The sequence below is a fragment of the Mesoplodon bidens genome, assembly GCF_964165515.1.
Source record: "Mesoplodon bidens genome assembly, chromosome: 16".
Taxonomy (NCBI): Eukaryota; Metazoa; Chordata; class Mammalia; order Artiodactyla; family Ziphiidae; genus Mesoplodon; species Mesoplodon bidens.
Window position 1 is genome coordinate 15,829,633 of NC_138173.1, and position 20,830 is coordinate 15,850,462.

Sequence of the window (20,830 nt, forward strand, 5' to 3'; positions counted from 1 at the left end):
GGCATCTAGCTGAAAAGGTAAACACTAAACAGATTACCCAGAGCATAAGGCAGTTCCTTCAGATGACAGTGCACCCAGGTGTCTGCTTCCAGAAAAGTCCTGCCAAGCCACCAAGCTACTGGGAAATGAAGCGAGGACTAGGCAGTAAAGAGGTTGTGCTATTTCCTATATGAGTGTGCAACAATCACACCTAAAAGGAAAAATTCTCTCCAAGGAGGAGCTAGACCTGCAATTATCTTGTCCTTCTGTTTTAGCCTGAACGTAGACACATGGTCAGAAGCTTGACAAGAAGTGAAGTGACATATCAGCCTAAAGCATAACGGTTACTGAGACTTACAAAGCATTTTTTTTTTTGGTATGCAGGCCTCTCACTGTTGCGGCCTCTCCCATTGCGGAGCACAGGCTCCGGATGCACAGGCTCAACAGCCATGGCTCACGGGCCCAGCCACTCCACGGCACGTGGGATCTTCCCGGACCGGGGCACGAACCCGTGTCCCCTGCATCGGTAGGCGGACTCTCAACCACTGCACCACCAGGGAAGCCCATAAAGCATATTTAATTGGACTCCTTCAAACCAAACATTTGTAAATAGCTATACTCTATATGGAGAGGTAGACTACAATCATCCTAGAACTTTCCTTTATGCTGTTCACAAATGCTCTGCTCATACTCTACTAATAAGAGAAAGCGTTTATTCCTTTGAACTTCATGAACAGAGCTTCTAAGTGTTCTTCACTGGCAACTATATCTAACTACTTCATCTCTCCCTGTGGATCTGGAAATTCCCCATTAGGGAATTTAGCTATATAAAGTTTTACATCATCTCTGGGTAAGTCATTGTACTCCACTTGTGTAGTAAATGTGGGCAAACACAACTAAATACAGGCATCCTCCATTATGATTTGAGAAATGTGAATTGATCCATGGAACAGACCAGATCTTGAAAAATTCTGAGGCAGCTTATCCCTATGAAAAACAAAACTATTACCAATGATCAGATTTAATGAAACTGTAAAATGGAGACCACTGAGGTAGAGAGAGGCTACAGAGTCTTGCTTTCCTTGGTGACTGAAGTGGTTTTGCAGCACCTACTTACAGAATTATATTCAAGCTCCAAGAAAAACAAACACCTGATTTTGGTGAATTATGTCCAACCATTCTTAGCAAGAGCTTCTTTTTTTTTCTGATAAAACTACTGTATTTGAAGCCACAGTCTGAACTGGTCAAAAGTGACATTCAAGTCTTACGTAGTAATTTTCTCAAAAGAAAAGGGGTTTTAAATTATAATCAAAACCAGTCAAGTGATTCCAATATTGAGCTCCCATTAGATATTCCTGAGAAATCTAAGTTATCCCTTTGCAGAGAATACCATTGTCCACTTACTTCTAAGACCAGCACTTAGATATGTCAAGCAAACATTCAATTTCCCATGTTAATGAAATGTGAATTTTATGTATTTTATATTTCTGATACTTTCAATATGATCATTAAAATGTTCTACCACCTCTGAGTAGTTTTAGAAATACTGCCCAAAATTTCTCCAAAACATAAGGAGCTTTACCTCTCTTGATTTAAATCACCCTCCTCTCAATCTCCTGCATAAAGTAGCACTACCAGCTTGGAACCACATGGATTTAAACAAGGACAAGAAAGTTGGCAGACCGACATTCAACTAGTCTTTGTCCTCTCTCCCCACCCCCGCCTGTTGAGCACCACTGAATTAGAACTACTAGGGGCTAAAATGCTTTGTGATTATATCAATAATAATAATCATTCTGTCATCAGAGTAGTAGCCCATTTACCCTAAACAGTTGATAATGACAACACAGTTTATAACGTATCCTTACAAACTCTATAACACAGAGTGCTGTGTGACCCTTTGGGTTTCTGGAACACGCATTAATTAATAAAGAAAGATGGTTTAAAAAAAACTTGACCACAGATAATCTTGAATACCTAGGTGGTTCCAGTCTTCAGGATTAACTTCCTAAATAGCTCCTTGAATCATCCTCAATTTGCATTTAAAATAATCTGCTCTGAACCACAATCCCAACTAACTAATCAAGATCTATCAAACACCGATTACGGTCAAATACTGATCACTGAAGGAGACTCAGAGTCATCATAACAACAACAGTGGACATTTAAGGAAACTGGGGCACAAGGTCACACTTGTTCAAGCGATGAAGGCAGACCACAATCCAGGCAGTGTGGCTCTTAAGTGCTAGTCCCAGCTGACCTCACAGAATGAAATAAATAAGTAAGGAAACCTCCTGCATTCAAGGAACTCCTGAGTTTGCTGGCACGTAATATTAACAACCTCCAACAGAACATTCCACACATTTTTAGTGGATTCTCTAAGAAAGATTTTACAACCTTTCTTTCAAGACCATGGAAGATTTTATTTTATCCTTAAAACTGAAATGCCTTTTTCAAAAGACAAGTCCGTGGCTGGTGCTACATAAAATGTCATTAGTTACTTCAGCGTGTGGTTTTCTTATCTTTCTGCTACTGAGAAAGTTCTTAATGCATAAGAGTGTGCTCAAATAGTACACACAGACTGACAAGGGACAGTCCTGCCTGGCCGTCTCCACACTGACTGTCACTAACACCCTACTTCTTCTCAGGTTACTGAGACGCCTACTGGGAAGGAGGGTTCCCCACCTGTCTCAGGACCTAGAACTGGACCTTCAAGTCTGGCTCCCCACCTTATCTATCAGGGTCACCTGAACAGTCTCTTTAAAAAAGCAGACAGGGCTTCCCTGGTGGCGCAGTGGTTGAGAGTCTGCCTGCTAATGCAGGGGACACGGGTTCGAGCCTTGGTCTGGGAGGATCCCACATGCTGCGGAGCGGCTGGGCCCGTGAGCCATGGCCACTGAGCCTGCGCGTCCGGAGTCTGTGCTCCGCAACGGGAGAGGCCCGCGCACCGCGATGAGGAGTGGCCCCAGCTCGCCACAACTAGAGAAAGCCCTCGCACAGAAACGAAGACCCAACACAGCCAAAAATAAATAAATTAATTAATAAACTCCTATCCCCAATATCTTCTTAAAAAAAAAAAAGACACCCACCCACCCATACTTTTGAACATCACAATAAGACCTTGGAATTTCCATTTTGATAAGCGAGGTAGACTATTTGTGCACTCTGAAATTTGGACTAGAGACTTAGACTAAAAACTCTATCATCAGTGCTTCCAGCATATGAAAAGCAACACCTTTTAACAAAAAGCTGCCTTAATCTATAAAATGATCTGCTGAAGCAGCACCATTCTGGTGCTTTCAGACAGAACTGTGTTAATTATTACCCATATCATGAGCAGCTTTCAGGGCTAACTCCCTAGAAATGTTTCTGGTAAAACAAACAGTCCAAAAATATATGTCATTATCATTTAATCAAGAGTTCTACTCAGTAAATACATGAATAGCAAAGAAAATAACAGAAAGAGGCCACATTTTTTTCTCTATTTGGTAAAAAAATAATTCTAGAATTTAAAGAAAAATTTTAGAAAGATTAACTAATGCCCTGCAATCCTCCTTAGTGATAAACAGAGAATCCTTTACCAGAAGATTTCTTTAAAATCACCTAATTCATTTTGACTTCATTAATAATTAAACCTTCTATTTGATCCTCACCACTCTTTGAGGCAAACAAGTATAATCCCCATTCGACAAAAACGGAAATTGGCACTCACACACATTAAATCACTTGCTCAAGGTGACAGGTCCAGCCACAGGCAGTATGTACTTAATCATTATTAAACTTATTTTTAAATCATACAAGATTTCCTCTGCTTTTAAAAAAAGAGTCTGTAAATTTTTATCAAAAAGTTCTTCTAAACATCTCACTAAAATCCCATCAGATACAGTTTAGGAACCATACCTTTTGTGGAACTAAAGAACTGCCGCTCATTATATCTCATATTGAATCACTTCATGTATCTCGGAAACAATAAATCCTCCTTCCCTTCTTCTTTTAAAGGAAAGAACAGCAACACTTCAACTTAGCCTGTGACAGACGATGGTTGCCAAAGATGACCACATTTCTCATCCCACATGCTCTTCTTCTAATTCAACTTTTTTTTTTTAATTCAACTTTTAACATACCTCCCAGGCTTCCCTGGTGGCACAGTGGTTGAGAATCCGCCTGCCAATGCAGGGGACACAGGTTCGGGCCCTGGTCTGGGAAGATCCCACATGCCGTAGAACAGCTAAGCCCGTGCGCCACAACTACTGAGCCTGCACTCTAGAGCCCACGAGCCATGACTACTGAAGCCTGCGTGCCTAGAGACTGTGCTCCGCAACAAGAGAAGCCACCGCAATGAGAAGCCCACGCACTGCAACAAAGAGTAGCCCCCACTCACCGCAACTAGAGAAAGCCTGCACAGTAACAAAGATCCAACACAGTCAAAAATAAATTAAAAAAAAAAATTCCTCCCAAGGAGAGCTCGGATCTGGGGAGGCTGGTGACTAAAGCCTAAGTGACTCTACATGACTTCTGAGGTTAAGTCATCAGAGGAGATACAGCTTCCTTGGAACTCACTCTTTGAACCCCAGCCGCCATGTTGTTAGGAAGCCCAAGCAGATGCAAAGAGGCCATAAGTAGGTGTTCTAGCCTATAACTTAGCTGAGGTCCCAGCTAACAGCCTACATCAAACACCAGGCATGTAAGCGAGCAAGGTTTCAACTGATTCCAGTGCTGAGCCATTGACTCAGTCCTGGATCTGAGTCTTCCAAGCTGAGACACAGGACATCACGCAGTAGATAAACTGTGTCCATCATGCCTTTTCCCAACTTGACCACAACATTTGTGAGCAGAATGCCACCAATTTTCAGCTGGTATATTATGCAGCAACAGCAAACAAAACTCTCTAATTCAGAACACAAGCAAGAAGTGAAAAGGAGACAAAGAATAAAAAAGTTTTTTTTCTGACGGCTCAAAATAAATATCCCCAGTTCTGTGCTCTAAAGATTACTCACTTTACTGATAAGAGTCTGTCGGATTCTCACACAGATCTTACTAAAAGTGCATGTAAAATAAGAGGAATTAGAAACATACTATATAATATTTTCTATCTTCACCCTAAGCACGTCTCTCTTTAGAATGCCTTTTCTCCTCTGATGAAATCTCCATGAGCCCTTGAGGCTCAAATCAAACAGTACAGCAGCTTTCCTCATCTCACAAGATGAACTGTTTGCTTCTATAAAATGTCTGTCCAGCCCTTCTAATACAATTTTCTATTCTAAAGCACATATTGTACTGTAATTACTTGTCCACATGCCTCTTTCCTTCCCTAAACTGTGAGACGTTGGAGGATAGGGCCTATTTCTTTTTTAACCTTTGTGTTCCCAACTCCAAACCCACGGCAGGTGAAGTGCAGAAAATCAGTAAGGAGAAAATGGACTGTTATTTAAATTAAATAAAAAATTTTAAAGATACACAAAAAGTAACATCCAGTGAACAGACAGAAAAAGGCAAGTCTAGTAGTTAAGCTAGAGCTTGGTAGTGAGAGGTCTATGGTTTACAGTGACTTAGTGGCGAGACAAACAGATCAATATCTTAAAAGATCTCATGGACACTGAGTGAATTTTAGCCCAAGTCAGTTTAGTAAATAAGGAAATACTACACATTTTTAAAGTATCTTCTCCTAAATGACTAATGTTAAATTTTGAGGTGCTCAAAGGAATAAAAACCAGAACCAGAAAAATTAGACACACGAGGCCTCATGTGCTGAATGTTTTGTATAGCCACTCTTTTACAGTAATACGACTTTCTTTGTATTATTTTTGCCCACTCCCACCCCCTACCCCGGCCACCTGTCCTTAATGCCCCTGTTTGGTTACATTTCAGAACTCCGAAGTACTTTCCTCCCAGTTGACCCAAACTGCTACCGTATCTGTTTGGGACATAGCACAGAGCCACTGAGAAACAACCACAGTACTGTCTGTCCAACCCTCTCCAACAGGCCAATGTTTTTTTTCCTTTTGTTTTTAATTTAGTTTGGTTTATTTTAATAAGCTCTTCAAGCACCTTCTGCAAGCTTGAGCAAAGACATTCATGAATATATTTCTTTTAAACCACACTAATGTATTATTTATCTTTTTTATTAATTGAAGTACAGTTGATTTACAATGTTTCCACCACCAACACTGGTTTTAAAAAAAAGCAGTGCAATACTCATAAAAGGGCAAGAACAAGGAGGATATCCCTTAGTACGCCTGTAAGACATTTCAGAAAAGTTTTGCAAAACACCAAAAATCAGAAAACGGGATTTCTGAGTCATTTAAATTATAGTCCCCTCAAAACTGCCCTGATTTGTTAATTTAAAAGGCCTACGTACAGTCCCACTTTTCTTCCCATTGTTGACATCTCTCATGTGTCTCCTAAGCTGCCACACTCCAAAAAACCCCAGGAAACTATTGTCTCTATAATGTCACTCCAAAGAAGTGTTTGATATAAAAGCTTTCTATTTAGCCAAGGGTGCTATGAAATGAATGTCTCAATCTCAACCCCCGTCCTGTTCCTAAAACAGAAATCTACTGCTTCCTAGGAGGAAAAAAGTCCTCAAACTCTCTGACTCTAAGCGTTCTCATAGACGGGCATTACCTCTGTGTTTGCACGTCTCACGGCGTTACTTTTATGAATCTCCTTGTGATGTGTTTGGAGAAAGTATGTCTTGGCCCCAACCTACAGAGACTTCAGAAGGGACCATGCCGAGGAAACACCCTAAGATGCAGTAAGTTCTCAACAGTTATGCTCTTCTTTAGCCCCGATCAAATCCATTAACGTATTTAACAATTTAATTTCTTAGCACTTCTGGAGAAACTGAAGTCTAAAAACTGAAGGCTGGTTGCACAACAATGTGAATGCACTTAACATTACTGAACTGTACACTTAAAAATGGGTAAGATGGTGAATTTTATCACAATTAAAATGTTTAATTAAAAAAAATAAACACTTTTTAAAAAGCCAACATCTAAAGAACCACAAAACCAACCAACAAAAACTAGGGGAATTACTGAGTATTAACAGAGACTACAGAACCAAATGCAATGGAGGAGCTTGATTAGATCCTGGTTTGAAACCCACAGCTGTAACAGTTTGGAGGTAACAGGGAAAATCAAAAGAAGACAGTTGATACTTGATGATATAAGTTTTCTTAGGTTTAAAACAAAGTTTTATTAGGTTTAATAGTTGTATTGTATGCTATTACCTAAGTGATGCCTTTATTTTACAGCAACGTGCTTTACGAATAAAGGGTCATCTGTAACTTACTTCCAAATAGTTCACGCCACACACAAACATACACACACACACATACACAAACACACACACACACACAGAGCGGGGAAAGAGGGAGAAAGAAAAAGCACACACAACACTGAAATAGCTGTTATTTAACCACTTGTTCTACCACATTATGGAAGTATCACAGGAGCTAAGAAAAAGAGAGACATATGACACTGCCCATCTCAAAGCCCCGCCCTGCTTTTCCACTGGGGTTGTATACCATTTCTACTACTTAATATATAACTGGTTGATGAAAGAATCTGAACAGATGACAGACAGATCACGTTCTGACTTATTCTGCAAATAAAATGACCCCACAAAGTAAAAAAATTGCTGTTTAAATAGAGATTTGGGAAGAAAGTTGAGAATACTTTTCCAGGTCTTGTCACAAGTATTTATTAATGTATGGCCTGTAGAGGCTTCGTTCTTTTGATAGTTGTGGAATTTCATTACTTACCTATTGAGACATCAACCCTTCAAGTGATGCTTTCATTCTCTTTTTGATCACTTCTTCAATGGAAGTATTTAAGTGCCGACCCTACACTTTGCGTTTGGTTTTGTTTTATTACCTTTCCAGAACTACTGAATTTCCCCAAGGTTTTCTTTACCTTTTTTCTCCTCTTTCCACTATAAACTGAGATTATTAATCCCTCTTCCCATTACAGTGTCAAAATATTCTGCAGGGGAAAAGTTAATAAGTCTGGGTGCAGAAAATGTTCAGTTTTACTGAGGCAACACCACCAAAAATGTAAGTCTTTACTGTCTCTGATTCAAAGGTAAGTGGACTTCCTTCTTGTTCTACAGAAAATTTTTTTGTAAAATCTGTAATCAATGTAATAAGCAACTGACTAATAACCTCTAGATAATGTTGGATTCCATCTCTCTTTTTGTTTTGATTGTACACTTTGCTGTGAACTGAGGTCAATAATATAAACTCCCAGCAAATTCAGTTTTATATCAAAGAACTGCTTCTTAAATTTTAGACTAACTCATTAGTTTTCTCTAGGCAAATCAAAGAGCATGAGCTTCGTGATCAACACATGTTCACAGCAGGCCAGGAAGAAGAGACTAACAGGTACAAAGGCTCATGCAAAGAGTAGAAATGGGGGAAACGGCTTTGTGACAGACCCATCTAGTAAGCGTCTGGGAATGTCTTTCTGTAGTGAGTGGGGGGACTTATATTATTATAAAAGGGATATTTTGGAAAGATCAGTCTATTAATGACTTACAGTACAGAAGGAGAATTTAAGTCAGCCCAAACTAGTTTAAAAAGGAAAGACTTTAAGCTGCTCTGTATACTAATTGGGAGGAGAGGGAAAATGAATGAAAAAACACATATATGTGGCCTTCCCTGGTGGCCCAGTGGTTAAGAATCCGCCTGCCAATGCAGGGGACACGGGTTCGAGCCCTGGTCCGGGAAGATCCCACATGCCGCGGAGCAACTAACCCCATGCACCGCAACTACTGAGCCTGTGCTCTAGAGCCCGCGAGCCACAACTACTGAGCCCGAGTGCCACAGCTACTGAAGCCCGAGTGCCTACAGCCCGTGCTCCGCAACAAGAGAAGCCACCACAGTGAGAAGCCCGTGCACCTCCATGAAGACCCAATGCAGCCAAAGATAAATAAATAAAACAAATTTATTTTAAAAAATACATATATGTGTATACATATACACACACACAAACATATAGACTCCATCCTTACTATTTCCCCCAATTTTAGCAAACCCATAAGAAAACAGGTACCATTCCCTGTTGTACCTGTATCATTCAGACAATAAGCCAGTGCATATAGTCATTTTAAGCATATTTATAGAACACAACAGACATTTTAATGCCAGATTTGTCAAAGCATTTTATGTGATGGTTTTTCTCCTTGATGTTAAACTCCAAACAATGTGCATCAAAACTTGTAATGTGTTTTACTAACATGTTATGGCCCTCCGTTTATTCATTTAAACCTTCCCCAAAAAGTCTGTGTAAGTTGCCTATTCCACTTAAAGTAACAAGTACTGTAAGTTGACTACTTGGTTTGATCAAGCTGATAAACTAATATAATAGTCCATCCTTAAAAATCTTTCAAGCTGCAAGGGCATGTATTTGCTACTCTGGATTTACTCTATATATACCTTCATTAATTTACAAATTTCAAGCAAGGCTACTCTTTTGCATTGATATTTTCCACCTGCGTGGTCCTAACCTCTTTAGCCTGGACTCAGTGCAGCAACTCCTCTATGGGCCGCCCCCAGTTTCTTTTTGGACGCCTTTCCTTTTCTTTTTCCTCATTATACACTCAATCCCTTTCTCCAAGAGAGTAAACACCTATGAACCATTGAGGCAGGCCCAGAAAGCCTGGGATGAGGCTGCTAGAGACACCTGAACCTCACCGGGAAGTTTCTTGAGTAGGGAATGAAGAGGGCCTCCATAACCAGGAAACCCGTCTCTATCCCTTGGTGCAAAGGCACTGGCTTCCCTCACTCATCTGAGGGCCAGGCCAGGTGAGGGCAAGGAGCTCAGCCTCTGAAAATCACAAGCCCCAGAAGGCCTTCCCTTGCCCTACCTGGTCTTTACCTGCTATTGGGTGGAGCAGTCCCCTCACTTCTCACCTGAAAAGGGGAAGAGAATCCCCCAGATGCTCAGTCTGGTAATACAGAGCATTGGGGTGGAAGGGCTGCGGGGCTCCGTGGTGCCTGAAGGGAGCGGGCCATCAGCACCACCGACCTGGTCCAGAACTAAGGATGCAGCTCATCAGAAGACTCTACACATGGGAGCCGGCCAGCTCCCGGTGCGAGATCAGGATGCAGACAGCTACCGTGAAGGAGAGCTTCTGGGGCCTCAATGCCCTGGGACCAGCTCTACCTACCACAGGCTCTCCCTTCTCTCCACACCACAGGGTCCGGGCCCGCCTCCAGTGACCATGAGAAGAGGCAGGGAGCAGCCGAGGACCTCTCCTACAGGGGTCCCAGCTGGCCCTATGGCCTGCACTGCACACAGGGCCGGGCCATATGCGCCCAGTCCAGCTCCATCCTGCCCCAGCCTTCACTCACCTCGAGCCAGCAAACCTGGGCTTCCCTCCGTCTCCTGACTCTTTTCTCCTGAATGCTTTTTCTCAAAGTGAGATATTTACTATCACGATGAGGTCATCAATGATTACAAGGATGCTGTTCTTACGATGTGAGTGCCCTTTACCCAGAGAAGGCAAACACTCCAGTTTTGTTTTCTAATGTCCTTCAATGTCCAGGCATTCTGTTGACTTTTGTTGCTGTCAGTTGTCACTGTCAATATGTTCAGGACACAGTGAATATCACGTCATTTTCTTGTGTTATACTTAACAGCTTAAAGCCTTTAATTTATTAAAATTCTTAACTGTCCACACCTCTTGTTTAAAATACAAGGTAGTACAGTATAAATAGATCTTTATATAACTTCCAGTCCCATCACTAGATTTTACTTATACTTACTATCTGTTTATTTAGAAAAGACTCTGGTGGTGCTAGAATACAATAAAATGACATTTCTTAATGGAATAAATATTTCTATACCAAACTTTTACAGAAAATCTTAAGGAATCAAGATATTCATTCATCTTACTTAAAACAGCAAGAAGAACACTACACGAGTCTCAAAACAGAAATACAGAAATTGAAAACACAATACACTACCAGAAACTCCAAAGAGGTGGGCATTCCTAAGGCTTTAGGGATTGGTTAAAATTTTCACCCGTCTTAAATCATCTTAATATTTCCAACTTATAACCATTTTGACCACTTGAATCTAATGAACATTTTCAAGACGTCTAACATGATAGAGCCTGTAACAATATCCTTAAACAGGGAAGAAATAGAATACAGCAAAGCTAGGGAATGTAATCCTCAATACCGTTAGACAACAGAGGCTCAGTACCCCCGGTCAACTGGACCACTACCTTGTGCAGCAACTAACTTCGAACAACAAGTCAGCCAGTTACTGCGCCAGCCTGTTACGTGATCTGTCCTCAACCTAACGGCTTCCTTAACAAATAGCCAGCTCCTTCACCAAGTGCTGTGAGCAGAGATAAAGAGGGAAACTGCAGATCATGATCAGACACGAAATACTTAACGAAAAACTAATGATAGTAACACACCCCCCCATAATCTTGATTGTGTTCCTTCACTGCCACCCATCTTCCATCTTCAACTTTGGGGGGCGGGAAACAACCCAGCAACAACAACCGAGGAAGCCAGGGAAGAAGGAGAACAGGAGGCAGAGAAAAGTCTACAAAGATTTATACCCAACTGAGGCAGTCCAAAGCTGTGCTATTGTTTATCACTCCACTCTCACGTCGAAGGCCCGGTCTCCGAGCACAGCACACCAGACCCGATGTCCACAACGGGCCGCAGGCACAAGGTGACAGGTACAGGACACAGAATCGCCTCCAGGACCCGCAGGTCCCCACTGCCCAGCTCCCTAACTATCACAACCAGCTTCTGTAATGTCAAGAAACGCTATTATGTTAAACTGGTAGAAATTCATACACTTCTGACACTGAGATTTTTTTAGTCAGGAACTTCCATATTCCTTATTTAGGAATCAAAAATACCTGTGAAAGAATTCGCCACCTATGTTCCAACAATAACCAGAGGTCATTACCTAACAAACATATATATGAAAAAAAAAATCTATTTTTAAATATATGTATACAAGCACATTAAAAATGTATGTTTAAAAATGTGTTTTCCAAGTAACTATCTAAATTTTCCATTTAGTTTGACTCTAGAAATGACTCAAGTAAAGCTGTAGGTTCCTCTAAAATATGCAATTCAATGTTCAATTTACATTTTGACAATAACTGAAAAGCTTTTCATTATTAAGCATATTAACAGGAGAATTAGAAATGTTAAGCTAAATGAATATTAAATATTCCTACAAGTGCTACTGTACCACCGAAGGTAAGGAAAGTCATTTCATCTTTGATCCCTGAGCTGATTTTATAAGTGGGAACAACCTGCCAGAAAAGACCATCCTCGTTCAGACGGGTGCTTCCAGGGACAGAAATCAGTCAGCAACGACAGGAACTCCCAGAGCCCCCTCACACCCTGCAAGCCTTGGAAGATGTGGCATCACATTTCCTGTGGACCCACTAAATGAATAATAGAAAATACCATGCCTTATATTTTCATCTCGGACAACAGGGCTTCAGACCCGGCAGCTGGAACGCTAAAAGCAGTGCACTGCTGAGCCCCACACGTGCACAGGTGAGAGAGTTCCCTGAAAGCTCTCCCTGCTCCCAGCAAACAATTGAGCAGACAGAAGAATTCCACAAATAGCAGAGCAGAAGTCAGATGACTGAATATATTACCAGCCTCCTTTGGGGACTACAATATCTCAACACCGAGTCACCCATGCTACACGGGTTGCAAAAAACCCTGCAAAACATACATCACACAATTACCACCTAACGGTTAAGCGTGCTAGAATTCAATATACATTAAAGGAACAAGAAGCCGAATATCTATACCAGTGCTTCATTGGTCCCAAAGCTCTATCTAGAGGGCTCTCTCCATCTCTTTTCTACCTCTCACCCACAATGGAGTTTTCTCAAGCTTATTTTCTGAGCTTCTGATTGTGAGAAACAATAGGCAACTTGAATGTGCTTTTGCAAAATACACTCCTACCCCTTTTTCCCTTTCCCTTTCCCTAGTGGAGAATGACGGATCTGTGTTATCTCCACAAAGCACTGGATGGGACACATCCACACGAGGCTGCGAGGAAGTGCGGCCGACCGACCAGCTAACAAGAACACAAGTTAAGAAGGCAGGGCTAAGGGGCAACGTTGGCCTGGATGCGAATTCCTCTCCAGCACTCGGGCTGTGTGACCTTTGGCGAGTTATGTGACAGGTCTGCGCCCCCACTTCCTGAACTGTGAAAGAGGAATGACAAGAGCGCCTCCCTCACTGTCTTCCAGTGAGAACCAGACAGGAGCCTATAGCAAGGGCGCCTCATTAGCAGGGCACCAGGTTTTGAGTGCGCACTCAGGAAAGGTTACCTGTTTTGACTTCATCCATTACCATTCTTACTTTTTGAAAATTAAAAGACAAGAAAGAATCCTGCAATTTAGGAACTGTGAAATTCTGGGCTGATGACTAAAAAATCTGGAGACTGCTTATAGATCTTAAGATAAGTATCGACTGTCCAGGTATAGGCTTGCCTTGAGGCAAGGGTTTGGGAGACACAGGCTTACAGAATTTGCAGGACTGGATCTATTCAAACCTGTTCATCCTTTTTACAAACCAAACAACCAGACTGAGAGCCTTCTAACGACCTGCAAACATTTGCTTTATCAGATCCTGACCAGGAAGACTGTCCTCAGACTCACTATTCCCTCTGATATTTATGATTTGTTTCCCCACTCATTGGTCAAGGTTAATTTTTTCCCCGAAGTTTTGCTCAGAGGCACGACTTAATCCCCTCTGGGCTTCATCTCCTCCTGGAAAATGAAGGTAACCTCTACTTCACAGGACTGTGGCACGAATGGAGGAATGGAGCACGCCTCAAAAAGCCCCTAACAGGTTGCTGGCGCTCAGTGACAGCTGCTCTTAGCATTTCAGTTGTTCTGGTGCTGCTCGCCCAGTGCTGACATTTTAGTCAAGAGCAAGAATGAGTTACGTCTAGAAAAACTGACAACCACAGCAGAAGACCTGTGAAAGGCCGTGCAAGGGAGTTTTCCATCCTTTAGAAACCTACAGTGGTAAGTAAGGCCCAGGATACGTTAGCCTTAAAAGCAGCAACAAGGCACAGACAATCCATAGAAATCGGAGGTCACTGACTGCCCTGTCACCTTCACCCAAACTATAGGTTGCCACCCGGACCACACATAACATGATTTCAGGGGAAATAAAAACAAAACTAATTATAAATATTCATACCTTCATCAAACGAAATCTATTTAATCATAAGCTAATCAGTCAGGGGAACATTTAACAACCTTTTTGTTATAAACATTACAATCCTATTTTCAGGGGGGAAAAAAACCCAAATCCAAATCAAAGCAGAATTATCTAGCTTATATAATTAAAATTAACACATTAAAAGAATAGATCTTTAGTATGAAAGCAAATTGAAAATTAAGGTGAGCACATCCCTTTCCACCCTTCCCCCACCAAAAAAAATCATCACCCACTGTGTGTTCCCCCTTTAATCACAGGATTTGCAATGGATGGTTTATACTATAAAAGTAAACTGCCAAAGCTGAGACACTCAAAACTCAACAAATAACTGAACACACAAATGAAACAACGGTTAAACGAGACAAGGATGCAAAAACAAGATCTAAAAAGCCCAAAATGAGAGTTAACCTGGCCATGGGGAACTCCATCAGGAACTCTTAACAGTGCACAATTGGCTGCCTAAAAAAACATAAATTCTGACAGAATTAACATGCTAACTTCAATTCTCCATGCATCTATCAATTGACACCCAAAGTAAAAATTGTTTTTTCTTTCAGAACCTTTAAGTATTAATAACTATTTAATTACTGCTAATAATGTCTACCTATAAGTAGCTCTCCTCGCTTACTTTCTTAAAATTAAGATTCTATGGCCAAAAGCCTCAAAAGCAGGTAAGTCAAACACTGCCATAGGTTCCCTGCTTATTTAATTCTTCTCTAGAAATTTCCAACTAGAGAAACAAATGAAAAGTGTCCTAGAGTCAATGTTTCCACAATTGCATTATGTCATCATAGCCACTGGAAGCCAGAAATGTGGTCACTGATGAATATTTCATAGGATAAACACATAAAATCTTTGCCCTAACAGCCAAGAGTATTATGATTTAACTGCAGATCATGTAGTCGTTTAATTTCAGATACCTTCATAGCACAACCTTTAAGATTTCCACTTTTTCATAATCACCCTCGCCTCAGTTTTGTAACAGCTAGGAAAACTACATACGTTTCTAAAATATCCACAAAAGTCACATTCTCACCTCTGTTTAGATATTAGTATCTAGAATCCATAAAGTATGTGTTTTCTTTATACTGTCTGAATTGAGGGCCTGTGACACTAAAACCGTATTGTACGGCTTTTCCAGACATTACTTTCAATAGACTTTAAAGAGTAATATGACATAATATTCTTTCTACAGTTAACGATTCATAAACCCTTCTACAAGCCGGTATAAAACAAAAAAGGAAATAAACACAAATGTCAAAATCTTTTTTCTTTAGGAAACAAGGCATAGAGGTAAAATTAGCCTGCAATACGAAAGTGTATTAAAAAACTGAGTAAGGGGTTCGTTCTGCTTCCCTTAAATGGTTTTCGTTATTAGTATGTAAACATAGTCTGATTATTTCATTGGGGGAAAGATCCTGATTCGCTGCTCATTTTATGATTTACTGCAATAAAAGACCAACGCCTTAAAGCAACTGACTTATTTTCTCCCTCCTATTCTCTTAATTTAAAATTGATAGAGCATGTAATAACATAAATTACCAAACAAAACTATAAACACAAAATATTGAAAAGCTAACAATTTCTTAAATAGCAATTTTGCTATAAAAACAGTGAAGCATTAATTATGCATTTAAATAATTTCAATCGTGACATAATAATGGTCAAAATATCAAATAAGGTCACACTGTGCATTTCAGAAAACTAATCTTCTAGAAAAATTGTTTAAAGGGCCCCCCCTTTGTTTTGGTACCCAACATCCTAATGACTGCTTAAAAGCATCCCTTTTACACTCAATTCAACACAAACAATTTTTCCTAAGAAATCCAAGCTGTCAACTTATGGGTCACATTTCAACCTGATGTGATTTGAAACAGCTAAGGTACTGAATCCTTAAATATAGGGTGTGTAACGAAAGCACTGTTCATAGGTCCTTGCTTCTGAGGCTTGCAAAGCTTTAATAAGACACAACTAAAGATAAAGCCAACCAAGGAGCACTGCCCCTTTATGCGCTCACACCGCAGCCCAAGTTGCCCTCTGATCTTTACATTTTAGGTTTCTAGTAAAATGCGTCTCTAACACTGAGCAAAGGTCATGTAAATTACATTTAACCAATGAAGGGTTAAAATCAGAGCTAAACTATCTAAAAAATATTAAATTCATAATTGGTAAGCTCTTTTCTAACCTCTGCTTCAGTATCCTGACATCTAAAACTCCTCTGTTAAGACTGAAATTCCCTGGAGGAAGAAGGCTCAGATCCAGTCTGAGAGCACACAATGGAATCACAGCTGACGATGCACATCTTTTTCTAGATGTCTCCATATGCTTGAGAGGTTTTTTTTCCCCCTAGCAGGCATTAGGGGACTTGCTACTCACTGCCACCAAGAATCTGAGAACATTCTCAAGGATTATTGTAGAGAAGGAGCAAAATAATGTGCTGCTCTTGTGCATACAAAAGACACATGTCAGAGTGGCCTTCAGTAGCTAAATTAACTAATGACGGGGCAGTTTTGAATGTTGTCAAATTCTGAACGTTGTTTAATTTATAACACTCCCTACTTCTAGCAGCTAAATGTTTGTTTTAACTTCACAGTTTTTACTATTTTATCACTAAAATAACACCTCAAGGGCTAGAGCAAAATGCAATTAATTTTTGTCTATACGAACACTTACAATTATACTGGATTGGGAATTCATGGTAAATACTGTTCCCTAAAACTACAGACCCCTCAATTCTTTCTTAGTAACCCAGTTTTATTAAAAGCTCAAGAAACCAGTATACATAAGTATCATGCACATAAAATGCCTCAAAAAATAAAACAAAACAAATCCCTCCCAAGATTAAATTCATGGGATACTCATCACAAAATGAACAGATGTATTCTCAAGCTAATATTATTCATTCTTTGAACTCCCAAAGATTCTACAAATTCCAGTTGGAAAAAGGAGCCTTGCTGCTATCAATGTGCACTAACCTCCCCAACAAAGAACAGGAGCGCACACACGCACACACACACACACACACACACACACACACAAAGCATCGCAGCAGCAGCTGCTGTCTTTTTAAAACACTGCTATTCCTGCAGAGCAACCTGTGATCTTTACAGAGAACCGAAGACCTATCCTCCCTATTCTGAAAAGTCAAGAGTTGAGGAAGTCACTAGACTGTAGCCAACAGTGTAAAATAACCAAAGATGTCTCCTAACCTTGCAAAAACCAAAAAAGTACCCACACACTGTACCATTCAGGAGTGTTTAAGCAAACTAAAATAATTTATTTTTAAGAATCTTTTGTGTAGGAGTAATCTGACAAACTACATTTTACTCACTTTCTTTCTGTAGACAAATATTCTTTGGCCAGCTTGTTCCTTAAATACCAACGCTTTAGGTTTCAAAGTGATGCTTTGGTTCTTAACTTCATTTTGTTTACTTAAAAAAGAGCAAAAAAAACAGAAAACAAAAAATGCATACCATAAACCACAACTTTTTTTTTTAATGTCATCCCAAACACCGAACTTCCAAGTGTACTTTGGAAACTAGCGCTCTAATTAATCAAGGAACCAGTGAAGCCATTCCGAACAATGATGCTTTACACTCCCAATAATCAACTGACGTGAGTTTTTCCCGATGCCTTCGTTTTCAGAGAACCCTTTCAAATTTCATTGTCCCCACGCTGGAGTAGCTGGGTGAAACTGAGATAGAGATAAACATATAACTCCTATGATCCTCAGCACGTAAACCGAGCGCTGAGGTCCAGAACGCGATCACTACAATATATGCCATTTTAGAAACGGGCCTCGGACAGTTACTGCCACATCTTAAGTGCCTTTTAGACTTCGTCGTGTCTAAGACAACGTCTCTGGTGGTACCAGAGATACACAGTATCTCGTGCAAACTACGTTGCCTCCCCCGGTCAGAGCCCCCGTAAGTGACGCTACCCCACAGATCTAGGAGCGGGTGACCAGGGATGTGCAAGAGTGGAGAGCTCTTGGCGTCTCCATGACTCCCCCGCCCCGCGCGCAACTCCTCTCTAACTGGTCCGGAAGAAGCCCCGCCCCCTCCCTTCCTCCAGCCCCCGCGATTGGCTTACCGACACCCGGCAGGTCAGTTCCCTGCCTTCGATTGGCTCACTGTCCCATCAGTCACACGCAACGAGATTCGGGTCGGTGGGAGGGGAAGGCTTTGGAAGAGGTGGAGTGGGAGTGGGATTAGAGGACGAGGTGGCGGAGGAGGGCGTTCAGGCTCGGTCCCCGGTTTAGGAAAGTTTCCCCTACCAGTGACAGACCCGGACGGCGTTAGGCCCGGTCCAGCTCCGGGCCGGTGCAGGGCGCTCGGACCCCGATTCCCGCCCCTCGGTCCCGCAGGCCCCGGAAACCACTAGGGGGAGGGGGAAGAGGGAGGGACCAGTTAACCAGGGACCGACCCACCCCCGGTCTCGGAAGAGGCGCCTCCGGGACTCCCCGGAGGGGCGGGGGGCGGGGAGCTCCTGCGCGCAGCGAAGACCCTGACCCCCTCCCCCAGCAGCCCCCGGAGGCCCGAGAGAGAAGTGTCCCCCGGCCCGGGGCGTGACCGTCGCGAGCCAGCCGGGAGGGCCCCTCCCGCTTCCCGCCTGGGGGCCCTGAGGGCCTGTCCCTTCAGGGGCGGGGAGATGGGGGAGAGAAAAGGGGGCGCTGGCGAGCCAACCCGGAACCTCCCGGACCGCCTCCCGCCCCCAGCCCCGGCCCCTGCGCGCCTCCTGCACACACGCCCGCACCCAGAAAGTTAAGTCAGGGGCGAGCCGGGCTCGGCGCCGCCGCGGTCCGGCCCCCGGCTCCCCGCCCCCACCGCGGCCCGGCCTGCTCGGCCCGAGCGCGCCGCCCGCCCCGCCCGCCACAGCTCCTTCCCGTCCGCCCGCGGCGCGCGGCGCCCCTCGCCCCCCACCCCCGGCGCTGACACGGGCCCGGCCCGGCTGCCGGGCCGCGGATCCCCTCCTCCCGGCGTCTCACCCAGTCGGCCGCCCCTGACACGGCGCTTCACCTTCACACACCCCCGAGCACTTCCCAAGTCCTGCCTCCCCTCGCCCGGCTCCCACCCTGCGCAGCAGTCGCTCCGCGTTTCCATGAAAGAATGCACCTTCGGCTTCACCTTTCCGTCCCTGCCTCGCGTCCCCCGAGGGCGCAGGAGACGCGCTCCTCGCCGGCCCGCACCGGGCAGGGCGGCGGGCGCCTCGCTCCTCGGGCGGGGGCCGCGCCCGCGCCCCCGGCCTCCCCGCCGCGCCTCGGCTCTCACCTCTCGCCGGCGCCGCGGGCTGCAGCCTCCGCCCGCCTCGCGCTCCGGGACTCGTCTCCCGAGCTCTGGCAAAGCGCTGGAGCGCCTCCTTTCTCTCCCAGGGACTCCGCGTCTCCCTGCCGCTTCCCGCCCTCCCCACCCCCCAAGCCCCAACTCCCCAGCCTCGCGGCGCCTCCGGGATGCAACTCGCGTTTTCCGCGCACCGGGGCAGCGGTCGCCGCACACAAAACAGCCCTCTCGGCGGCGCGCGGCTCTGCCCGGCTCGGCGCAGGAAGGGCAGACGCGGCCGGGGGTGGGGACGCGGCGCCCCCCGCCCGCCGCCCGCCTCCCGCCTCCCGCCCGCCCTCGCGGCCCCCAGGGAAGGCGCGGTTACCGGCTCGGGTCGGTCACGCCGTCAGGTGCCGGCTGCCGTCGGCGCTGACCTTCGCCGCCGAAGCCGTGGCTGAGGCTGCGGCCGCCATGTTCCCGTGTTAATAACTGCTGCCTGGTTGTTTATTTCAATGGAGATCCTCCCCCAACTCCCTCCTCCTCCTCCTCCTCCGCGTCTCCGCACTTGCCGAGAGACACACAGACCGCGCAGAGCTCGCGATCAGGGGAGGGGGCTCGGGAGCCAGGCAGTCCCTCCCCCCGCCTCCCTGGCCGTGGCCGCAGCCAAGTCCTGTCACTGGGAAAAGGACGGAAGGGAAACTTGCGTCCCGCACCCCCGGGGAGGGGGCAAAGGTGGACGGAGGGTTCTCCGGGGAGCAGACCCTGGCCGCGGGGTCCGCAGCATCTCCGTCGGCGGAGTCCTCTAAGAAGGCGACCTGGGGAGAGGTGAAGAGTGAGGAGAGAAAGGAGAGGGGACAAAATGGGTGACTGTGGTAGGGGGAGGGTGACCTATGGGTGACTGGAAGTGAAGGGAGAGTAAACAGATGACTCCATGGGAGGGCAAAGGGCAGTGCCAAAAAGAACGAGTGGATGGGACAGGCCGGGGCTGCAGAGTGGAGGCAGTGGGATCTTGGGGCTGCAGACGGCGGGGCAGATGCCCCCGCACGAAGATCGGAGAGAGCCCAGTGCCAGGTTCGCCCCGGGAGGGACCTCTCGCCCGCACTCCGCCCGGGCCCCTCGGCCAGCAGCCTGCACCCCTAGGGCGCACCTCGCACGCCCGCGTCTGCTGCTGCGCCCTGGAGGCGCCCGTCGTCCATCAATTCAACCTCGGCCCCTAAGACGATAGGCTTCTCCAGTTGCAGCCGCATCTGAAGAGGGGATGGAGTGGCGCGACCGTGCGAGGCGAGCTTAAAAGGGTGCCACCCAGCAATTGCATGATAAAGCAAAAGGACACACAGCGTAAAGCCTGACCTGGTTGAGC

The 20,830-nt window shown here is 44.4% G+C and overlaps 1 protein-coding gene across 15 annotated transcripts in view; it reads right to left on the minus strand.

The window, feature by feature from the left end:
• Window positions 1-20,318, minus strand: part of NCOA2 (nuclear receptor coactivator 2) — a 277,145-nt gene extending 256,827 nt beyond the window's left edge. For 6 of the 15 annotated variants that reach the window (XM_081258051.1, XM_081258053.1, XM_081258052.1 and 3 more), the window contains exon 1: window positions 19,856-20,318. The gene's annotated coding sequence lies outside the window, so the exon portion shown is untranslated. Of the gene's footprint in view, window positions 1-10,333; window positions 15,781-17,543; window positions 17,644-18,304; window positions 18,873-19,338; window positions 19,401-19,482; window positions 19,604-19,855 lie in introns of those variants that run through there. The other 9 variants (XM_081258055.1, XM_081258050.1, XM_081258059.1 and 6 more) reach the window with 8 other exon arrangements.
• Window positions 20,319-20,830: the final 512 nt, after the last annotated feature.